Source organism: Mus musculus, chromosome 1 (genome assembly GCF_000001635.26).
Source record: "Mus musculus strain C57BL/6J chromosome 1, GRCm38.p6 C57BL/6J".
Lineage (NCBI taxonomy): Eukaryota > Metazoa > Chordata > Mammalia > Rodentia > Muridae > Mus > Mus musculus.
This window is the reverse complement of record NC_000067.6, coordinates 73,728,821-73,751,362: the sequence shown is the minus strand read 5'-3', so window position 1 is coordinate 73,751,362 and position 22,542 is coordinate 73,728,821. Positions and strand designations below refer to the sequence as shown.

Below are 22,542 nucleotides of genomic sequence, written 5' to 3'. Positions count from 1 at the left end.
TATAAAACACAAACACTGCTTTCATTTCAAGTTTTTCTTTGAAGAAACTTCCATACAACTCTGAAAAAATTTTTGACATACAACATACAATTTGGGCCTATATTTTAGTATGACTATTATTACATCACAGTTTTATTATTATATTATATTATATTATATTATATTATATTATATTATATTATATTCTGTTGTTATTACAGCTACAATCTTAGAACTGAAGCTCTCTAAAAAAGCCCTTATTCCCTAAATATTCAACCCTGATGTTGGAAATAGCAGGGGTGTTATTAGATGTTCATTTCATGCATTTTATCTCTAAGATAGAAAGGGTTTGTTTTCTTTTAATAAAGACTGATACAACTTCCCTCAGGAAAATCAGAAAATTATCCAACAGTAAAGGGTTGTAGCTTGAGAAGCTATTTGAAGGCATATAGTTCTGTGGATATGTTTCATGAAAAAGTATGTCCTCATCAAGTTGCCAGGAGACATTTTTACCTCCTGAAATTATATAAACTATGCAAATATAATGTGTTGGTAAACTCCAAAGAGATTGAGATGTATTGCCAGGTTACTAGGGTGGTATCTATCACTATAAAAAAATCATATGCAATAACATAATAAAGTCTAGAATTTGTATGACTAAATGCTTAAATGTGGAGACCCAGCCACCCTGTGGCTCCATCATTTTGATTTTGATTTCCACATTCTCTGTGTTTCTCTGTACTGTTATCTGTAGAAGGACAAGGGGCATGAAAGTTTTGTATGTCAGAGGTCCTTTGGGTACAGCACACATCCATCCATTTGCCATGTTGCTGATTAGAAAGCAGTAACATGACCACATCCAACTGTGAAGGATTCAAGAAAATGGAGTCTCCCTCATCATGAAGAAGGAATGGAGGGAGAAATGGATGTTAACCAACTAACCATTCTCTCTCTTCCAAATAATCTTCCTTAGGTATCTACTTGGAAATCAGCCCTGTTGACCTGAAGAATAGCCAGTCACCATTTACCTACATGGATCTAGAGGCTGTAGCTAAGTTTGGCAAGAAGATGTCAACTTTTATCTACAGATACGAATGTTATATTTTAATTGTCTCATCCTTTAGATAAATATCAAGTAAATACATATTCTAATTTTAGAAACGTTTCAGGTGAACAAAGTGCTGCTTTCTAGTGCCATATATTCATGATGCTGATAACGGGATCATTGTGGAGTGTCCATGGTTGTCTGTCAGGAACCTGTTGACAGTCATCCACTGGTTACCCTCTATGGTCTCCTTTTCTCCCCCACTGATTGTATTCATCTTCTCAAACAGTCCCCTTTCTATGTTCATATTTTGTTATAAAATGCTACTTAATTTTCTCTTTAAATGATGAAGTTCTGCCAACATATTTAAAAACAACAAACAGGTGTGATTTCCTCATAGGAGATCCTAGGCTCAGCCAATACAATGGCTATGCAAGGTTATCCTTTGATTCAAAAATCAACAACCCACCCAGACTCCCAACTGGCTGCTGTTTGAACTCTGCTTCCTGGCTCTTGGGGTCATCATGCTTTAGTGGGTTTTCTCTGATTTCAGCTTGTTCCAGGGCTTCGTGGCCCTCATAACTCAGATGCTTGTTCAGCCCATTTTTGTTCTTCTCAGTCTTCAATGAGAGACCAGCTGAGACGGGAGGATAGTTAATTCTGTCATAAGGTTTAATATGCTGCACATTTTTGGTCCAGCTGCTTTCTGAGCTGATATTCAACAGAATTTAGTGAGCAATTATGGCATGCTTCAGATTGGGCTGGAAGGCAGAGGTCCAGAGGCGCCATGGCCATCTTTCGAGGATCTTGCAGAAGAGCAGAGCCAGATAATGACCAAGAGCAAAGGTAAATGTGTGTATGCGCATTAATAGATGTGGTGAGGGAAACCAGGAAAAAGCCATGTGAGGCGGGCTGAGCTTCATAGGGAAGTGAGGTCAGAGGCCTATGGGATGCTTGGCCTGATCCTGGACACATTGCAGGTCTGGCCATGTAGATGAGCCATGAGCCTATAAAGAATAACTTCTGCCCCTCTGAACATTACCAGTGAAACTGTGGACCTAGGAATTCGAGTCCTCTGTGCTTTGTACTGTATAAGCCACATAAAACTGTCGGAGGCTGCAGAATGTGCACAGATGTTGAAACAAGCACAAGTAATTAGAAGATGAAAGTAAGTTAAGATTCCTCCAGGATGAAATGGGAAAAGAGTTTCCTCTCCCTGCTATCCCCAGGGCTGTTGAAGTAGCTAAGTAAAATATCAAAGACACATAGCTTTTCCATTTTGGTTTTTCAAAATAGTAGGCTAGGGAAATTTTAATTAAATATTCACAGGTCTAACTTTCTGCCCACCTTTTATTCCTCTGAGTTTTGACCTTTGCAACCAGGTCTGAAATCTTTCTAGGCATGTGACAGTGAAGGCAAAGAAGGCAAGACCATGGAAACCTGTGATCTCAGCACTCAGGTGGAGCTCTGGGAATTCAAGGCCAGTATGATCTACAAAGTGAGTTTCAAGCCAGCCAGGGCTATCTAGTAAGACTCAGTCTCAAACCAACCAACCAACCAACAAACCAAGCAAGCAAGCAACCAACCAAACAAGCCCCCCTCCACAAAGGTAGATGTATCCACTTTAGTTAATGCAGTTCAAATCCTCTGTAGGCACACCTAGAGGCCTATTTTGCACATGATTGTGGTTGCCACAGTTAATAATCATCACAGTGTGTCTTATTTCTTTTCAAGTTCAACATCTTTCATCTGATCCTTAGCAGAGTTGTCCAGAATGCAGAGTTCAACACAAAGACTTGTATGTTGTACTAGTGAGAGTTCTCCAGAGAAGATGTGTGGGACATTGGGCTACAGGCTGGTCTCCAGTTGAGCTGAGGTCTGAACCCTGGAAAGGGTGATAATTCACCTTCATGACATGGTAGGCGTTCCCTCATGCCTCTGGAACTCTGGCTCCTGCCTAAGTTACCGCCCTACACAGCCCCCACAAGAGAAGCATGGCTAGAAGTCACTTAGGCAATGGCCCAAGCTTCTGACCTTCAGCTAAACTCCTCCCCAGTTACCTAGCAACAGTAAAGACTATAAAAAGGGGCTGTTAAGCCCCCACCTTGCTCTCTTACTTCTCACTTTCTTACTTGTCTCCCTCTTACCCCTCATACTCACCCTCCCCCCTCTCTTTGTCTTCTCCTCCCCTCCCCTTCCCTCCTCTCCCCTCCCCTCCCCTCCCTTCCTCTCCTCTCCTCTCCTCTCCTCTCCTCTCCTCTCCTCTCCTCTCCTCTCCTCTCCTCTCCTCTCCTCTCCTCTCCTCTCCTCTCCTCTCCTCTCCTCTCCTCTCTCCCTCTTACTCTTTTTCTCTCTAACATTTCCTCTCTCTCTTTCTCTCCCTCTTACTTTCTTTCTCTCTAACCTTCCCCCCCCTTCTCCCTTTCTCCCTGCCTTTTTATAATAAAGCTCTAAAACCATAGACAGTCTCTGATTATCAAGGCTGGGAACCTCTTCCCTCATTCCCCCTCTCCCATAACCTCGGTGGCTTTAGCAAAGTAGCTCTGGGAATCCCAGGTAGGACTGCTCTTTGCCACCCCCCAAAGAGTGGGTCAGAGGCTTAGATGCCCACCCAGGGATGAGTGGAAGGTAGATAGCAGTCCTCTCATGCCTGACAGACCAGAGAATAGGTAAAACTCTGGCGGGGTGTGGGTCTCCCCTTCCCCCTCTTCCCCCAGGGCCCCTTTTTAGTCCCCAACAAAGATGTAGTGTGTGTGTGTGTAGATATATAAAGGTTGCTGAGCAATCAAAATGCAGAATTGTAGATCTCAGTCACAGTGAATATATCTACAAAACACTCCTGCACCTAAGGCTCAGGAGACACTGCTGAAGAGGGGGAAGAGAAATTGTAAGAGCCAGAGGATCAGGGAGTTTGCTGTGAGATCATGTCTCCTAGAGGCATCAGAAGCTACACTCATAATATCTCACCAACATGACTTCCCAAACATGAGTGGAACAAGCATGATGCCAGGGAACATGGCAAAGTGAATGGAGGAGGCTTCAGTCTTAGGAAAAGAACTGTAAGAAACAGAGGAAAGCTGGGAGCTGGAAAGGCGGTCCCTCTCGCACAGGGAAGAGCACACCAGTCAGTTTTCAGTGCTAAATGATCATCCCTGAAAACATACATACAAGTAACATTATAGTCTAAGCAGGGTCTACTTAGGAATATATATGTATATTCATATGCATATATGCATACAATAACAGTTAATGAATGAAGAAGCCACAAATTTAAAGGAGAATAGGGGAAGGTATATGGAAGATTTTGGAGGGTGGAAAGGAAAGGGGGAAATGTAATTATATTATAATCTTTAAAAAAAAACCAGTTTGGGGGCTGGTGAGATGGTTCAGCGGGTAAGAGCACTGACTGCTCTTCCGAAGGTCCTGAATTCAAATCCCAGCAACCACATGGTGGTTCACAACCACCTGTAATGAGATCTGACACCTTCTACTGGTGGGTCTGAAGACAGCTACAGTGTACTTAATTATAATAATAAATAAATCTTAAAAAAAAAACAGTTTGGTGAGGGCTGGGGAGCTGATGCTGTAGTCCCAAGTCTGAATGTTGCTTGCTTCAGAATCCCCTTTGTTGGTGGGTGGGAGGCAAATCTTTTCACTTAGTTGGCTTTCCTGTTGACTCAATGAGACCCATCAATATGATAAGAGCAATCTGTGCTACTCAGTGTCTACTCACATGTTTCTGAAAACACCCTCACAGAACACACCCAGAACAGTATTTGAACATACATTGGGGCACCAAGGCTGCCAAGCTGGCACATAAAATCAACTGTCATATGTGTTGAATGACTTATTTTGGAAAATGATCCTAAGGAGGAACTTAGAAAAAGGAACAGAAAACTAGCAAGGTGGGGGCCCCAACAAAGAGTACTGCAAAATGGCCATGGGCTAGTGAGTGGCCTAGATTTGTGCTTTACAAAGACAGGGAGTCTTTTACCAGGTGGACGTTCATCATCTGGGTTGTGTACCCGAGAGTCTACTTCACCGCCTCTCAAACTTTCTAATGCTGAGACCCTTTGAAACAGTTCCTCAGGCTGTGATGACCCTAACCATATGATTATTTCATGACTACTTCATACCTATAATTTTGCTACTGCTATGAATTATAATGTAAATACCTGGTATGCTGGATATAGGAAATGCAACCCCAAAGAGGGTCATGACCCACGGGCTGAGACCCTCTGGTCTACTAGACTTTTTAGGCACACCAACCATCCCAACCAGAGGAGCCCTGTGCAGGGATGGGGCTAGCAGTTAACATTCAGGCAGAAAGTTAAACCAGAAAGCATTTGGTCCAAGCTGGTGGGAGCCGCACAGAACCGGCAGGTGAAGTCATGACAGATATGAGAAATACTAGTAAAAGACCTGAGAAAATACTTGAGAGGTGACAGACATCTTCTCAACAGCTTCCTTTCCTTAAAATTCCTGCTTAGGGAACTGGGATGACATCTCTCCAGCCCCTAAGCCTTAGAGCCACCTTCCCTCCTGCATCAAATCCAAGTAAGGACAGTTGACTCCATTTTTTCTTTCTTTAATATGCCACATGAAGAAATATCTCCTGTATTGCCACTACTTCACACCCAACCCTTACAGACTCTTATTTGGGTTCTAAAGCTTGCTTTTGGACTGGTCTCTGTGCCTTTAGCCTCGTGTACTTCCTAGTACAACCGGCCTATAGTGCACATCTGACTATGCAGTGGGCCTTGCTTGAAATCCACCCACAGCACTGAAGTGCATTCTTCTAGCTCCTCCCACCAGCACATAGCCCCTCCCACCAGCACATAACCCCTCCCACCAGCACATAGCCCCTCCCACCAGCACATAGTCCCATTATCTTTTGCAACATCCCTACTGAGATGCTTTGCTCCTCTTGGGAAAGTCAATGTGCTCTTTCAATCTTTGATGCCTTTGGTCATTCTACACCCTATGCTTGGAATGTCTTCCCTTTTCTCTGTCTCCATCACCATCCTAACTTTACCAGGTTGAACATCTACTCTTTTAAGACTGTTTGTGGGTCACTGTTTCCTCTGATGTTCTTTTGAGCCTTCCAGATGAAGGGTCATCTGTACTATCTTTACTAGACTTCCCACATCTTTCGGTCTGTGTTGTAGTGAACTTTACTCACAGCCAACCTGCCTTCCTCAATTTGATCCTCCACAGCAAGATGCCTATCCTGGTCAAGTCTTTGTCATGGCTCAGCCCGACACAAAGCCGGTGCTCAATAAAAGGGTTGCAGAGAAGGTTGAGAGGGGCTGTGGAGGACCCCCTACCTTAGACCCTGCAGGAATCTAGGAAAGGGTCACATTTCATTACATCTGTATTGTGTTAAGGACACACCTGGCTCTCAATGAAGTATTTCAGGCAGGGGTCCAGGTCCTGCTCTGAAGCCCCCTTCCACTTGCAGACGGAAGCTTCTGACTCAGGCAGAAGTTGAGTTCTTGAGGTCTAGCCAGGGAGGTTAAGTGCTAGCCTGTCTCCTACCTCTAGGCTCTGAGAATTTGTTCCCTAATCTCTGCTTACAGAGCTGGAGTCTGTGTGAAAGAGGCCTTTGTTTGCTATGGGGATGGCTTGGGGTTAATCTCCCCTTGGATGCATTTTAATTCACTTTAATGACCCTGCCTCCTGTCAGGCTTTTCTTCTGGGGTTGGGGAGTTGCTGAAGAGATTAGAAAGAGTGAACCTGAGTCCTGAATCTAACCTTCTTCTGAGGGTGGGTGCTGGTACAAGGAAAAAGAGTTTTCTGCATAAATATATTAGGAAGCTGGGGGTGGGGTGGATAGAGGGGAGAGCAGGGAAATGCTGTTCCTAATTGTGTGCAGGTACTGCCAAGTTGCTTATACTTACCTGGTACCAACCCCACTCACCAGCCTGCTGCAGCCCTCTCTCTCCCGTGGGAGCCAGCCAGCCAAGGCAGACAACACAGAATGATGTCATCCTCAGGACATCCTCAGTCCTTTCTCTTCTCTCTCTCTCTCTCTCTCTCTCTCTCTCTCTCTCTCTCTCTCTCTCTCCTCCCCCTCCCTCCCTCCTTTTCTTCTAGCTTTGTATAAACACAGCTGTTTGTGAGGAATGCTGGCTTGGGAAAACATAAACCGTCTGCATTAATGACCTTTCTTCCCCGCCTTCCACTGAACGTGGGAGACTGGAATGCTCAGGCTCTGCAGACCCTTTGTCCTTGTCTGCAAGGCCAGGCTGTTCAGCTTTCTGCCCAGGCTTGAGGTTTCCAGATACAGTGACCGTGCAAAGTATGTTGGGCCAGACAAGCCTACTGACATTCTAGCTGCAGGTGACACCTCAGGCCATCTAGGGAAGATTCCCAAGGGACACAGAGATAGTAGGCGAGTTACAGGGTAGAGGCTGGAGGTGCTCAGTAGATGCAGATATTCCTTGCATGACTGGTGCAGCCTACATTGCCACCAGCTTCTGGGAGAGGGAGTAGAGGGTTTTGTGTACTCCTCCATGGCAGTTGCAGAAGGGGGTTAAGGTCACCTCCATTGCCACCACCCCCCTTGCCAACATAGTGTGTATATAGTCACTATTTGAGACCAAAATGTCTCCATTCTCTTGAGGAGATGTATCATGGGCAGCTAACAGGAAGAAGGGAGCTGAACTGGTGTCATTTGGCTTCTTTTGGGATCCAGTGATTGTGACCATTTGTAGATATGACCTCTCTGGGTTTGGAGGTAAGGATATTTTTTGATACCTTCTACCAAATAGTGTCTTGACTGAGCATATGCTTGCTTTGGCTCCCTTCTGGGTCTACTGATATTCTGATGGTACACACTCTCATGCAAGGTTTGTGACCACAGCTGTGGAGAAATAACAAGGACTCTTCAGGTCTCCCTTGCTGAGGGTAGGCAGCCTGCCCTGGTGCCCCACACAACTGTCATTGTAGGATGACTGTGATTCTTGTGTGTTGAGTTAAAAATGGTTCAGGGACCAAAGACAAACCTTCTTCCACTTCCCCAGAGTGAGTTGAAATCACAAGGCATGAAAATAGCTAATGGTTATCTCTGTTGACTACAGCTTGCTAAGGCACATATGCAGGTCTGTGTGCTTCTGCCTACTGGCTACCTACTGGCTACCTGCCGTGGTGTGTTGGGCAGCGTAGGAGGTGCTTTGCATTTGTTTCAGTTTTAGCCTCACAGTATCCACCTCTTATCAATTTGTTATTTTATAAATAATGATGAAAACCCAAGATAAAGGTAGCTTATGACTCACTAACTGATGACTTAGCGAAGAGCCAAGAGTCACACCAGCTCAAATGTGAATGTCCGTACAGGGAGTTCAGGAGAGAAGTGGGGAGGGATGAGTAGATAAAATTTAGACTCACAGAAGTGGCAGCTGCAGGGATGAGTTCATTTGAGTGAGGAAAGTAACATCTTTTCCTTTCCCAGACAGTCCTCTTACAGCTGAAACCTAACAAGGTATGGTCCTTCAGAATCAACTTGGCACCCTGTTTTACTGTTTTTAAATGCAGGTATTTTTTCTTTCTTTCTTTTTTCTTTTTTTAGGAAAGGAAGTCTTTGATCCATTAAAGTGCTCCATAGGAGAAACCCCTCATTTTCTTTTAAAATATTTTACTGGTGATTGTGTTCCTTGTAAAGTAATACTTAACAGAAAGTAGTTTGTATCGGAATAAATGTCTGGGAGGTAAATCTCTTAAGGGAGCTGAGAAGTGTTAATCTTTGACATTTACAAAATGCATTTTAAGAAGTTCCTCGAATTGATAAAAATCTGCCAGGAGCACAGGCTTTAAGCAGTAGAAAACTTCACCCTTTTGATCTGGAAAAAAAAAAAATAAGGTAGAGGTGGGTATTAACTTTCTGAGATAGAGCTACCTAATTGGTATCTTTTGGGATTCTACTTCAAAGAAAGGAAAAGAAGGAATTTGAAGAATACTGTTGGTCTGGAACTTCAAATATTATAAGATGAGATGATATTTGTAAAGGCATTTGGAGAAAACTTTGGAGTTGAATGAATAGAGGCTATTATTATTCCTTCCAGGAATTATAGGACAACAAAGGAGACTGAGAGCCATTATTTTCCAAGGCAGCGTTTCCCTATGTTTTCTGCAGAGGTTTGTGCATAGAGTTGCTCATGGATGCTATTTAAATATATTGTGCTAAACAAAGTTTAACACTTTTTTTTAAGGCGTTATGAAATATTTTACTTGTGCATAAAAGTTCTCCCAAGGAGTACCTGTATGATATAAGGGATTTCCAATCTTACTTGACTACTACAGTTTTGTTTTTGTTTTTTCATGGACAGTAGGGAGATAACGTGGCATTGCCTATGGCCAATATTCCCTGAAACACAATTTGAGGAACATGCCCCTAACTTGTAGTCATATTGGCTATAATAAGCCTTTGATGTCATGATGTTTGGAAGCTCTGAAAAGCAGACATTAGGGTTTTAAGGAGAGGAGGGTGGAAGCTATTAGTTTACAGACAAATACTTAAATTAATTCTAATGATTTACAGACAAATATTCAAATTAATTCTAATGAGTAGGTATGGAAACTTGGATGAGACAGCTTACCTTGTTTGAATGTGGCTTGAGTTTGTCCCCTAAAGGATTATGTGTTGGAAGAGTGATCTTAAATATGGTGGTGGTGAGAGATTCTGTGACCTTTAAGAGGTGGAGAGTCATTTGGGGGTATTGTCTAGAAGTGGTTAAGATAGTTCTCCTGGGATTTTTACTATTTCAGAGAAGGTTGATCTATCTATCATGATACCATCTACCATGAGACCTTTGATATAGCTGAGTTATGTTTGGGATTCTTCCTAACTGTGGGCTAAAATTTTTTCCTTCATAAAGGACCCAGCTTCAGGTGTTTTGTTATAGTAACATTAAATGTGATAATACAACTTGGTCATTTAAATCCATTTCATCTCTGTGTGAAGAAGGTGTGATAAAGTCCTAAGATTAGGTAGGATTCTATAGAGAATCTAAGCATTAGACAGCATTATAGCTCAAATTTGAAATATTCCCTATAAGACCATGTGTTGAAGACTTTGTCCTCATGTGGTTGCACTGTTTTGAGACATAGTGGAAACTTAAGGAATAGGGCTAGTTTAAGGAAGTAGTTATCTTGGTATATGTATCTTTGAACACTTTATCTTCTCTCTAGCTGTTGTGTGATACTGTTCTTGGGGGGATATAAACAAATATCAACTCACTCTAGGTAGGGATCCAGAGGCTAACCAAAGTATGGATACCACCAACATCCAACTGTGTGAATTTATGAGTTTTACTGGGGTTATTTCTAGGAATTTGGGAGAAGAGTTACTTACAGGTGCACAAATAACTTAAAAACAGCTATATCAGCAAAGCCTACCCCAACATGACTAACAGCTTATGAAGACTAGAAGACTGGCCCACACCGTACAATCTGTAAATACCTTAACAGTTAGAGAATGTCCTTTGCAGATAGATCAGCTGGTCTGAACCTCTTCCTGGCAGCCTGGCTGATCTCTGCTTCTAAGCTGCATGGTTGGTATAAGAGTCTTCTAGGCAGCTCAATTTGTCTTAAGAGTCTCCTTCATAGCTTGGCTTATTTAAGAATATCTCTCAGCAGCCCCTACAGGCTATATATGCTCCAGGAGCGTGGGACCTAGTAAATCTGGTCACTTTTAGGGACTTCCTGAAGCTACTTTTAATTGTTTACTTTTTGTTTTGCTGAGTTTCACTGGAGATGGAATGCGTTATTGTCCCTTAGAATATCCTGCTGTTTTACTTCCTTGTAAATATCTTGCATATTAATGAGATTCCTTTCAAATTGGGAAAATTTTAATCTCAGAAGAAACTCATACACAGGTGTGGCCCCATCCTCCCTCCTTTGTTTCCTGGCTGCTGTGAGGTGACTAGCCATGTCTGTCAACTTCTTCTACTGCCGGGATGCACTTCTTCACTTCAGATCCAAAGCTACAGGGGTAGGGGACACCAATCGGAAACTCTGAAGCTCTATGCCCAAAGAAAGCCATCTTGTTTTGAGTTATTTCTCTTGGGTATTTGCCACAGTGACAGAAAGTCCAACCTCGGGAGGACTAGCCCAATTCTTTCTCCCAATGGGCAGAAGCTCCTGCTTCTAGTCTCTCTCCCCAACAGGTCCTCCTAGGAAATACTGTTGCATCAATCTTAGCATAGGATAGCACATAACATCAAGCTCCCCAGTATGACATGCTCAAACTTTCTCTTTTCAGTCCTGCAACCATGAAATGGCAGTTCCAATAATATAAATTCAAATTTAAGCTTTATTAGGTTTTTTCTTTTCTTCCTTCCTTTCTTTCTTCCTTCCTTCCTTCCTTCCTTCCTTCCTTCCTTCCTTCCTTCCTTCCTCCCTCCCTCCCTCCCTCCCTCCCTCCCTCTCTCTCTCTCTCTCTCTCTCTCTCCCTTTCTTTCTTTCTTTCTTTCTTTCTTTCTTTCTTTCTTTCTTTCTTTCTTTCTTTCTTTCTAGCTGAGCTTGCAGGGATAGGGGTGGGGTAGGGGGGAGATATTTAAATTCTCCATACTTCGCCATACTTCTTCCATCTGTAATTAGGAGTGGTGATGCTCATCACCTACAAAGTCAGAGGATTAAACAAGCAAAGAGTATCTGCTCTATAGTAAAAGCTGAAAAAAAAATCACTAGTTGTCATTATCATTGTTTCCGACAACTGGCATGGATCCCCCAGTGTACTCTGAACCCCAACTGGCAGAAAAGACAACTCTGGTGTATGTGTTTCTGCTTTGTTTAAGTTAGAGAGTCCACTGCTGCTGACACAGCTAGCAAGCTATTTCTCTATAAGACTCTCTCCAAGAGAACATGCTCAATTCTGCCAACTCCCCGCCCTACTTTTAAGTCCCCATCATTCCTTACAACATTTTTTTTTTTACTTTCAGCATTCAGTTGTGTAATTTTTCATAATTCATTTGAACTTTGGAGAGATATCTTATTTCTCTTTGATTTCCTGGCAATGCCATTGAGTGTATTTGTGCGGAGAGTTGATGGAACTATTCAGCTGCAGAGACCCCCATGGAGGTGCAGGAGTGGTCTTGTTGGGACTGTTCCTTGGGATCACTTTTATACATGTGTTCCTGAACTTAATAAGCTTGGCAAGTTGATCAAAACAGGCCCAAAGCTAGACTAAGCATGAAGGTGGGAGAAAAAGTTAGAGAGAAAAAAGAAATTAGGAATGCATTATGTCTATACAACTTAGACTATTCTTTTTATAGTCTATGTAGAAATATTTTATCCTAGTTCTTCTATACTTTTCTTACAGAACACATAGATTTTATTTTCTTCAAATATACATAGATTTGTTTGCTTCTTGTATGGTTAGGCAGAGCAGAAGAAACTCAGAGGACCACAGCCCAAGGTACGATGGTCCTGGAATCTCTGAAAGTCTCCACAGATTCTGAACTATTTCTGACATTAACTCAGTAAATGGTTAGACTTGAGCCCTGCTGAGCAGTGTACTAGCATTTGAAGAATGAGGGTAGGTAAGTTGAATCTTTTCTTCTGCCATTATGAAAACTTCAATTCCATGAGGACACACTCAAATTAACCATATAATTGCCAAACCATGCAGTCACAGAGACCAGGGACCAATTATTGACCCTACACAAGGCAGAGCTGCTGGGTTGTATACCACAGACCAGGCATCCTGTTCAGGGGTAGGGAGTTCATTTACAGATACAAGAGGTAAAACTCATCCCTTGTCAGGACGAAACAAGATTGCTTTTTACACAATGTCTGGTGCGTGAATTGGTTCTGGTGCTAGATGGAGAACAATGCTTTCTATTTTTTCTGACTTTGAAGTCTCAGCCTTAGAACATTGCATAGCTGTTGTCCTCTCTCTCAGACCTCTTACATCTCTTTGCACAGTTCATGATACATAGTTAGCAATTCTGTCACCATTTGAATGTTCATGCCCCATCACTCTATGCCCCATCAGGCCATCCTGGAATCCCTAGCCCTGCTCCACACAGCCAGGCACATCATAGGCACTCAGTAAGTGATTACTAGAAGAATAAGAAATATGTCTTGCACAATGTCTCTATACAAAGGTCAAACAAACATATCCTAGGCCTTCCTCAGTCTTAAATCCAAATGCTATTCGCTACCATGAGAGAGAGAGAGAGAGAGAGAGAGAGAGAGAGGACTAGAGTGGGAAGAGGAGCTTACATTGTCTTACACCATGGACCATCCAGCTCTCATGACCATAGACTCCCTGACAGGTCAGGAGACAAGTGGAACTGGCTGCTGATGGGCACTATCCATGACAGGTGAGCCAGAAGGCCATCCTAAAGAAGTAGGGAGCCATGCTATGACCCTCATCTGAACTGTGGGTCTTAGGACCCCTCTGGAGGCTCTTAGGGGAGATGCAGAAGATTGTGTAAGAGTCACCCCAAGGAAGCCAGGTAGAGATTGATGCCTGCAGAATGGAATGACTTCTGAAAGCTTGATCTGGCTTTCTCAACTGGGGAGAACTGGAGAGAGGCCACTCACATATCTAAGAATGCTGAGACTAGAGCTGAATGTGGAGAAAGACCAGGGAGTGGGAGGTGATCACTTTCTGAAGGAGGAGAGGGAGGAGGGAGGAAAGGGGGAAGGAACATAGAGAAAAACACTGGAGTCCCTGCCAGGGGAGAGCTTGCCTCCAGGGAATGCTCTGACTCCAGAACTTAGGTGAGATCACCATTTTCTCTCTGGTGACTCTCTAAGGTAGGACCACTCAGGAACGCACAGGATGCAAAAGCAGCAGAGCAGCTGGGATAGGGTCCTGTGGGCCTACATCTGTACCCAGGAGGTGGGGATGTTCTGCAGTCCTCTGTGCACCTTCCCTGCCAGGGGAGAACTTGCCTCCAGGGAGTGCTCTGACCCCAGAACTCAGGTGAGATCACCATTTTTCTCTCTGGTGACTCTCTAAGGCAGGACCACTGAGGAGTGCACAGGATGCAGAAGTGGGCAGAGCAGCTGGGACAGGGTCCTAAGGTCCTCCATCTGCACCCAGCAGGTGGGGCTATTCCACAGCCCTTTGTGCACTGGGCTTGCCAGGAGAGAGCTGGTCTTCCAGGAGTGCTGACACAAGCTTACAGACTCACAAGAGGAACAAGCTCCAGCCAGAGGCAGCAAGAACATCTAACACTAGAGATTACCAGATGGTGAAAGGCAAATACAAGAATCTTACCAACAGAAACCAAGACTACTTGGCATCATCAGAACCCAGTACTCCCACCACAGTGAGTCCTGGATACCCCAACACACCAGAAAAACAAGATTTGGATTTAAAATTATATCTCATGATGCTGGTAGAGAATTTTAAGAAGGACATAAATAACTCCCTTAAAGAAATACAGGAGAACACAGCTAAACAGGTAGAATCCCTTAAAGAGGGAACACAAAAATCCCTTAAAGAATTATAGGAGAATACAGATAACCAGGTAGAAGTCCAGAAAGAGGAAACACAAAAATCCCTTATAGAATTACAGGAAAATATAATCAAACAGGTGAAGGAATTGAACAAAACCACCCAAGATCTAAAAATGGAAGTAGAAACAATAAATAAATCATAAAGGGAGACAACTCTGGAGATAGAAAACCTAGGAAAGAAATCAGGAGCCATAGATGTGAGCATCACCAACAGAATACAAGAGATAGAAGAGAGAATCTCAGGTGCAGAAGATTCCATAGAAAACATTGATACAACAATCAATGAAAATGCAAAATGCAAAAAGATCCTAACCCAAAACATCCAGGAAATTCAGGACACAATGAGAAGACCAAACCTAAGGATAATAGATTTAGATGAGAAGGAGGATATTCAACTTAAAGGGCCAGTGAATAAATTATAGAAGGAAACTTCCCCAACCTAAAGAAAGAGATGCGCATGAACATACAAGAAGCCCACAGAACTCCAAATAGACTGGACCAGAAAAGAAATACCTCCCATCACATAATAATCAAAACACCAAATGCAAACAACAAAGAAAGAATATTAAGAGCAGTAAGGGAAAAAGGTCAACATATAAAGGCAGACCTATTAGAATTATACCAGACTTCTCACCAGAGACTATGAAAGCCAGAAGATCCTGGGCAGATGTCATACAGACCCTAAGAGAACACAAATGCCAGCCCAGGCTACTATACCCAGCAAAAAATCTCAATTACCATAGATGGAGAAACCAAAGTATTCTATGACAGAACCAAATTTACACAATATCTTTCCACAAATCCAGCCCTTCAAGGGATAAAAAGGGAAAACTCCAATACAAGGAGGGAAACTAATCCCTAGAAAAAGCAAGAAAGTAATGTTTCAGCAACATGAACATAATCCCAACTCTAACAACAAAAATAACAGGAAGCATCAATTATTTTTCCTTAATCTCTCTTAATATCAATTCACTCAATTCCCCAATAAAAAGACATAGACTAACAGACTGGTTACAGCAAACCCACCTCAGGGACAAAGACAGATATTACCTCAGAGTAAAAGGCCAGAAAACAATTTTCCAAGTAAATGGTCCCAAGAAACAAGTTGGAGTATCCAATTCTAATACCGAATAAAATTGACTTTCAACCTAAAGTTATCAAAAAAGACAAGGAGGGACACTTCATACTTATCAAAGGTAAAATCTACCAAGATGAACTCTCAATTTTGAACATTTATGCTCCAAATGCAAGGGCATCGACATTCATAAAAGAAACTCTACTAAAGCTCAAAGCACACATTACACCTCACACAATAATACTGGGAGACTTCAACACCCCACTCTCATCAATGGACAGATCCTGTAAACAGAAACTAAACAGAGACACAGTGAAACTAACAGAAGTTATGAAACAAATGCATCTCACAGACATCTATAGAACATTTTATCTTAAAACAAAAGTATATACCTTTTTCTCTGCTTCTCATGGTATCTTCTCCAAAATTGACCATATAATCTGTCACAAAGCAGGCCTCAAAAGATATAAAAATATTGAAATAATCCATTCATCCTATCAGATCACCATGGACTAAGACTGATCTTCAATAACAATATAAATAATAGAAAGTCCACATACATGTGGAAGCTGAACAACACTCTAGTCAATGATAACTTGATCAAGGAAGAACGAAAGAAAGAAAGAAAGAAAGAAAGAAAGAAAGAAAGAAAGAAAGAAAGGAAGAAAGAAAGAAAGAAAGAAAGAAAGAAAGAAAGGAAGAAAGAAAGAAAGGAAGAAAGAAAGGAAGAAAGAAAGGAAGAAAGAAATTAAAGACTTTTTTAGAGTTTAATGAAAATGAAGCCACAACATACCCAAACTTATGGGACACAATGAAAGCAGTCCTAAGAGGAAAACTCATAGCCTTGAGTGCCTCCAAAAAGAAACTGGAGAGAGCATACACTAGCAGATTGACAGCACACTTAAAAGCTCTAGAACAAAAAGAAGCAAATTCACCGAAGAGTAGTAGACAGCAGGAAATAATCAAACTAAGGGCTGAAATCAGCCAAATGGAAACAAAAAGAACTATACAAAGAATCAACGAAACCAGGAGCTGGTTCTTTTGAGAAAATCAACAAAATAGATAAACCCTTAGCTAGACTAGCTAGAAGGCATGGGAACAGTATTCTAATCAACAAAATCAGAAATGAAAAGGGAGACATAACAACAGAATCTGAGGAAATGCAAAAAAAAAAAAAAATCATGAGTTCATACTACAAAAGCCTATACTCAACAAAATTGGAAAACCTGGATGGAATGGTCAATTTTCTAGACAGATACCAGGTACCAAAGTTAATTCAGGATCAGATTAATGATCTAAACAGTTCCATGTCCCCTAAAGAAATAGAAACAGTCATTAATAGTCTCCCAGCCAAAAAAGCCAAGGACCAAATGGGTTTAGTGCAGAGTTCTATCAGATCTTCAATGAAGACCTAATAACAATACTCCTCAAACTATTCCACAAAATAGAAGCAGAAGGTACTCTACCCAATTTGTTCTATGAAGCCACAATTACTCTGATACCTAAATCACACAAAGACCCAACAAAGAAAGAAAACTTCAGACCAATTTCCCTTATAAATATCGATACAAAAATACTAAATAAAATCTTTGCAAACAGAATCCAAGAACACATCAAAAACGACCATCCATCATGATCAAGTAGGCTTCATTCCAGGGATGCAGGAATGATTCCACATATGGAAATCCACCAACATAATCCACTACATAAACAAACTCAAAAAAAAAAACAAAACCCAACACATGATCATCTCATTAGATGCTGAAAAAATGGATGTTGACAAAATCCAACACCCATTCATGATAAAAGTCTTGGAAAGATCAGGAATTCAAGGCCCATACCTAAACATAATAAAAGCAATATACAGCAAACCAGTAGCCAACATCAACCTAAATGGAGAGAAATTTGAAGCAATCCCACTAAAATCAGGGACTAGACAAGGCTGCCCACTCTCTTCCTACCTTTTCAATATAGTACTTGAAGTCCTAGCCAGAGCAATTAGACAACAAAAGATCAAGGGGATACAAATTGGAAAGGAAGAAGTCAAACTATCTCTATTGGCAGATGATATGAAGTATATTTATGTGACCCCAAAAATTCCACCAGAGAACTCCTAAATCTGATAATTAGCTTCAGCAAAGTAGCTGGATACAAAATTAACTCGAACAAATCTGGCCTTTCTCTACACAAAGGATAAACAGGCTGAGAAAGAAATTAGGGAAACAACACCCTTCACAATAGTCACAAATAATATAAAATACTTTGGTGTGACTCTAAGTAAGCATTGAAAGATTTGTATGATAAGAACTTCAAGTCTCTGAAGAAAAAAAAAAAACAAAGAAAATTTCAGAAGATGGAAAGATCTCCCATGTTCATGGATTGGCAGGATTAATATAGTAAAAATGGTCATCTTGCTGAAAGCAATCTACAGATTCAATGCAATCCCCATCAAAATTCCAACTCAATCCTTCACAGAGTTAGAAAGAGCAATTTGCAAATTCATCTAGAATAACAAAAAACCTTGGGTAGCAAAAACTAATCTCAATAATAAAAGAACTTCTGGTGGAATCACCATCCTTCCTTGACCTCAAGCTGTACTACAGAGCAATTGTGATAAAAAAAAAAACAAAACAAAAAAACAAAAACTTCGTAGTACTGGTACAGTGACAGACAGGTAGATCAGCAGAATAGAATTGAAGACCCAGAAATGAACCTATACACCTATGGTCACTTGATCTTTGATAAAGGAGCTAAAACCATCCACTGGAAAAAAGACAGCATTTTCAAAAAATGGTTCTGGCTCAACTGGTGGTTAGCAAGTAGAAGAATTCAAATTGATTTATTCTTATCTCCTTGAACAAAGCTCAAGTCCAAGTGTATCAAGGACCTCCACATAAAACTAGAGACACTGAAACTTATAGAGAAGAAATTGGGGAAGAGCCTTGAACATATGGGCACAGGGGAATAATTCCTAAACAGAACAGCAATGGCTTGTGCTGTAAGACCAAGAATTGATAAATGGGACCTCATAAAATTGCAAAGCTTCTGTAAGGCAAAGAACACTGTCAATAAGACAAAAAGGCAACCAACAGATTGGGAAAAGATCTTTACCAATCCTAAATCTGATAGAGGTCTAATATCCAATATATACAAAGAACTCAAGAAGTTAGACTCCAGAGAACCAAATAACCCTATTAAAATGGGGTACAGAGCTAAACAAAGAATTCTCAACTAAGGAATACTGAATTGCTGAGAAGCACCTAAAAATGTTCAACATCTTTAGCCATCAGGGAAATGCAAATCAAAACAACCCTTGAGATTCCACTTCACACCAGTCAGAATGGCTAAGATCAAAAACTCAGATGACAGTAGATGCTGGTGAAGATGTGGAGATAGAGGAACACTCCTCCATTGCTGGGATTGCAAACTCATACAACCACTCTGGAAATCAGTTTGGCAGTTATTCAGAAAACTGGACATAGTTCTACCAGAGGATCCTGCAATATTACTCCTGGCCATATACCGAGAAGATGCTTCGGCATGTAGTAAGGCCACAGGCTCTACTATGTTCATAGCAGCCTTATTTATAATAGCCAGGAGCTGGAAAGAACCCAGATGTCCCTCAACAGAGGAATGGATACAGAAAATGTGGTACATTTACACAATGAAGTACTACTCAGCTATTAAAAACAATGAATTTATGAAATTCTTAGACAAATGGATGTATCTGGAGGATATCATCCTGAGTGAGGTAACCAAATCACAAAAGAATGCACATAATATGCACTCACTGATAAGTGGATATTAGCCCAGAAACTTAGAATACTCAAGATACAATTTGCAAAACCCATGAAACTCAAGAAGAAGGAAGAACAAAGTGTGGATACTTTGATCCTTTTTAGAAGGGGGAACAGAATACCCATGGAAGGAGTTACAGAGACAAAGTGTGGAGCAGATAATGAGGAATGACCATCCATAGACTTTCCCACCTGGGAATCCATCCCATAAAACAAGCCACCAAACCCAGACACTATTGTGAATGCCAACAAGAGCTTGCTGACAGGAGCCTGATATAGCTGTCTCCTGAGAGGCTCTGCCAGTTCCTGACAAATACAGAAGTGGATGTTGACAGCCATTCATTGGATGTAGCACAGGGTTCCCAATAAAGGAGCTATATAAAGTCTTCAAGGAGCTGAAGGATTTTGTAGCCCCATAGGAGGAACAACAATATGGACTAACCAGTACCCCCAGAGCTCCCAGAGACTAAACCACCAACCAAAGAAAACACATGGTGAGACTCATGGCTCCAGCTGCATATGTAGCAGAGGATGGCCTTATGAGACATCAATGGGAGGAGAGGCCCTTGGTCCTGTGAATGTTCTATGCCCCAATATAGGGGAATGCCAAGGCCAGGAAATGGGAGTGGTTGGGTTGCTGAGCAGGGGAAGGGGGAGGGTATAGGGAGTTTTCAGAGGGGAAACCAGAAAAGAGGAAAAAATTTGAAATGTAAATAAAGAAAATACCTAAGACCAAACCAAACCAACACAAAATATAACAAAACAAAAAAACAACAACAACAAATAAACCAAAACAAAACTCTGGGGAACATTTCTGTACCACTCTAGTGCACAAGAATGAGGAAGAGCGCTAGTTCTCTTTTCATTGACTTAATTCCTCTGATCCTGGCTAAGTCTTACAAATAGGTAGAACTCCATAGAACATCAAAAGGCACCGAAGCCACAGTGATGCTACTTGCTTCATACCATTAGTGCCTCTTGGAACTCTTTTCAGATATTCCTACCCAAAACATGTGATCGGAAGTGACCTCTATGATTCTTCTTTTAATTTCCTTGTTTTCCAGATATTGCATTTGAATACTGTTGTATCCAGTCCCAGGATGTTATGGTTTACATATACTGCATCAAAGCACATGTGAAAAATTAATCTAAAGTATTGGAAGTGGGACTTACTGAGTGGTGGGCTTCCTGGGCAGAGTAAATGGATTGATGGAGTTATCACCTGAGTGGACTTGTTATCATACAAATGGGTTCTTTTTCTTTCTTTTTCTATTAGACATTTTCCTTATTTACATTTCAAATGTTATCCCCTTTCCTAGTTTCCCCTCTGAAAACCCCCTATTCCCTCCCCCTCCCCCCTGCTCCCCAACAAATGGGTTTCTTATCAAAGAATGAAGTTGGGCATTTTTTTCTCTCCTCCCTACTCCTTTCCCTTCCTCTCTTCTCTTTCCCTCTATTTCCTTTAGCTACATCTTCTATGAGATAATGTAATAAGAAGTCCCTGGAGAACATAGCCCAATAACCCTAGAATTCTCAGCCACCAGAACAGAAAAATACATTTTGGTCCTTTACAAATTACCCAGCCTCTAGTATTTTGTTACAGTAGCACGAAAGTACTAGAACACAATGGAAGTGTTTCCTAGGCTCTTCCCTTCCTAGCTGTGTAATTTTGATTTACCTGGCCTGTGACTTAGGATCTTCTCATCCACAAAAAGCCAGAAAGAGCATCAGGCTTATTTAAGTTAAGGAACATTTCAAATCATATACATTGATAGGATGGACTCCAGGTAGAGAACGTTCAATGAGATTGGTTTCTGTGATTAGTTCAGGATCTTTCCTCTTCAGGATTAGGTCTTAATGCAAAATTTCCTTCGTGGCTTCAAAATGTCTACCAGTAGCAGCTAGGACTGTATGCTTTCTTATTTTATAAACAGGCATATATGGGAAGATTTTAGTAAAAACAAAATCTGTCTTCTACCTGATTTGTTGACTTAAGTGATATGTTGCTCTTTCCTGGGGAGACATGAATCACCATTTACTTACCTCAGATAGGGAGCCCACAACAGACCAGAATATCACCAAGCCAACTTGATACATCAAAACATGAGTTTTATTGGAATTAATTATAGGAATATGGGCGAGAGATTTCTTGCAGGAGTAGAAATAACTCAAAGATAGCTGCATTATCAAAGCCTACCCTGGCATGAGTGGGACAGCACACAAAAGCTGGGAACCTGGAGCATACTGCATAGCTTACAGGCAGCTCAACAGGTTGGAGAATGTCCTCTCCAGGTTGCCCAGTTGGTCTGGGCCTCTTCTAGGCAACTCAGCTGGTCTTTGGTCTTTCTTCTAGGTTTGGCTGGTCTCTGCTGTTTCCAGGTGGCTTGCTTGTCTGAGAGTCTTCTCTCAGCAGCCTTTATTGTATATGTATTCTTAGAGAAGGTGGAACCTAGTGATTCTGGTCAGTTTCAGGGACTTCCTGAAGCTATTTTGAGTTATTTGCTGCTTCCTGTCTTAATAACCTTTCTTGTACCATTTTAGCTCCTTTTAGGACATCCTAGTTTATTTCCTTGTAAACATCCTGTTTAAAATGTTTCCCTCCAAGATTGAAAATTTTAATCTTAGAGGAAACCACTATAAAACACATGCTGGCTACTGTAGCAATAACATTCCCAGGGGAAGGCTATGTGGGAATTGACAAGAATTTGAGTTCTGGAGCCAACCCTGGTTGTGGAGATGAATTTCCAAATGAAATTTAGAATGCATGCATGAAGCATGCAGGATGTGAAGGAGAGTGTGGACACTTGAAAACAATTGAAGTCACCAAGGAAGGAGAAGGGACTGAGATATTAGACACTGCAGAGAGTCTGTCACACCATTCTGAGCTTGGTGAAGTTCTGGGATGCTGCCTCATCTCTGAGGTCAGTGTTTGTTCTCACCCTTAGCTGATTTATGTTTGACCATTCCTGGGTCCCCTAATTATGACCAAGTGATATGTGTTTTGCTCAACACATGAAACATGAACTATGGCAATTTTTACAGGGATTGACTTCATTTGGCCCCTTTTCTGGATTTAAAAAGGACTAGGATCTTGCTGAAAGCCGTGTACTATAAAGTATCAGAGTCTGCATTAAATCTTTCCACTGTATTAGGTGCAAATGACATCAGCTCTT

The 22,542-nt window shown here is 41.4% G+C and overlaps 2 long non-coding RNA genes across 2 annotated transcripts in view; both read left to right on the top strand.

Moving 5' to 3' along the window:
* The window catches only part of Gm29183, a 76,857-nt gene extending 75,719 nt beyond the window's left edge, over positions 1–1,138 (top strand). The window contains exon 6 of the long non-coding RNA XR_001778996.1: positions 953–1,138. This is a non-coding gene — a long non-coding RNA (predicted gene 29183). The remainder of the gene's footprint in view (positions 1–952) is intronic.
* Positions 1–22,542, top strand: part of 6030407O03Rik (RIKEN cDNA 6030407O03 gene) — a 246,086-nt gene that overhangs the window by 113,104 nt on the left and 110,440 nt on the right. The window lies entirely within an intron of this gene.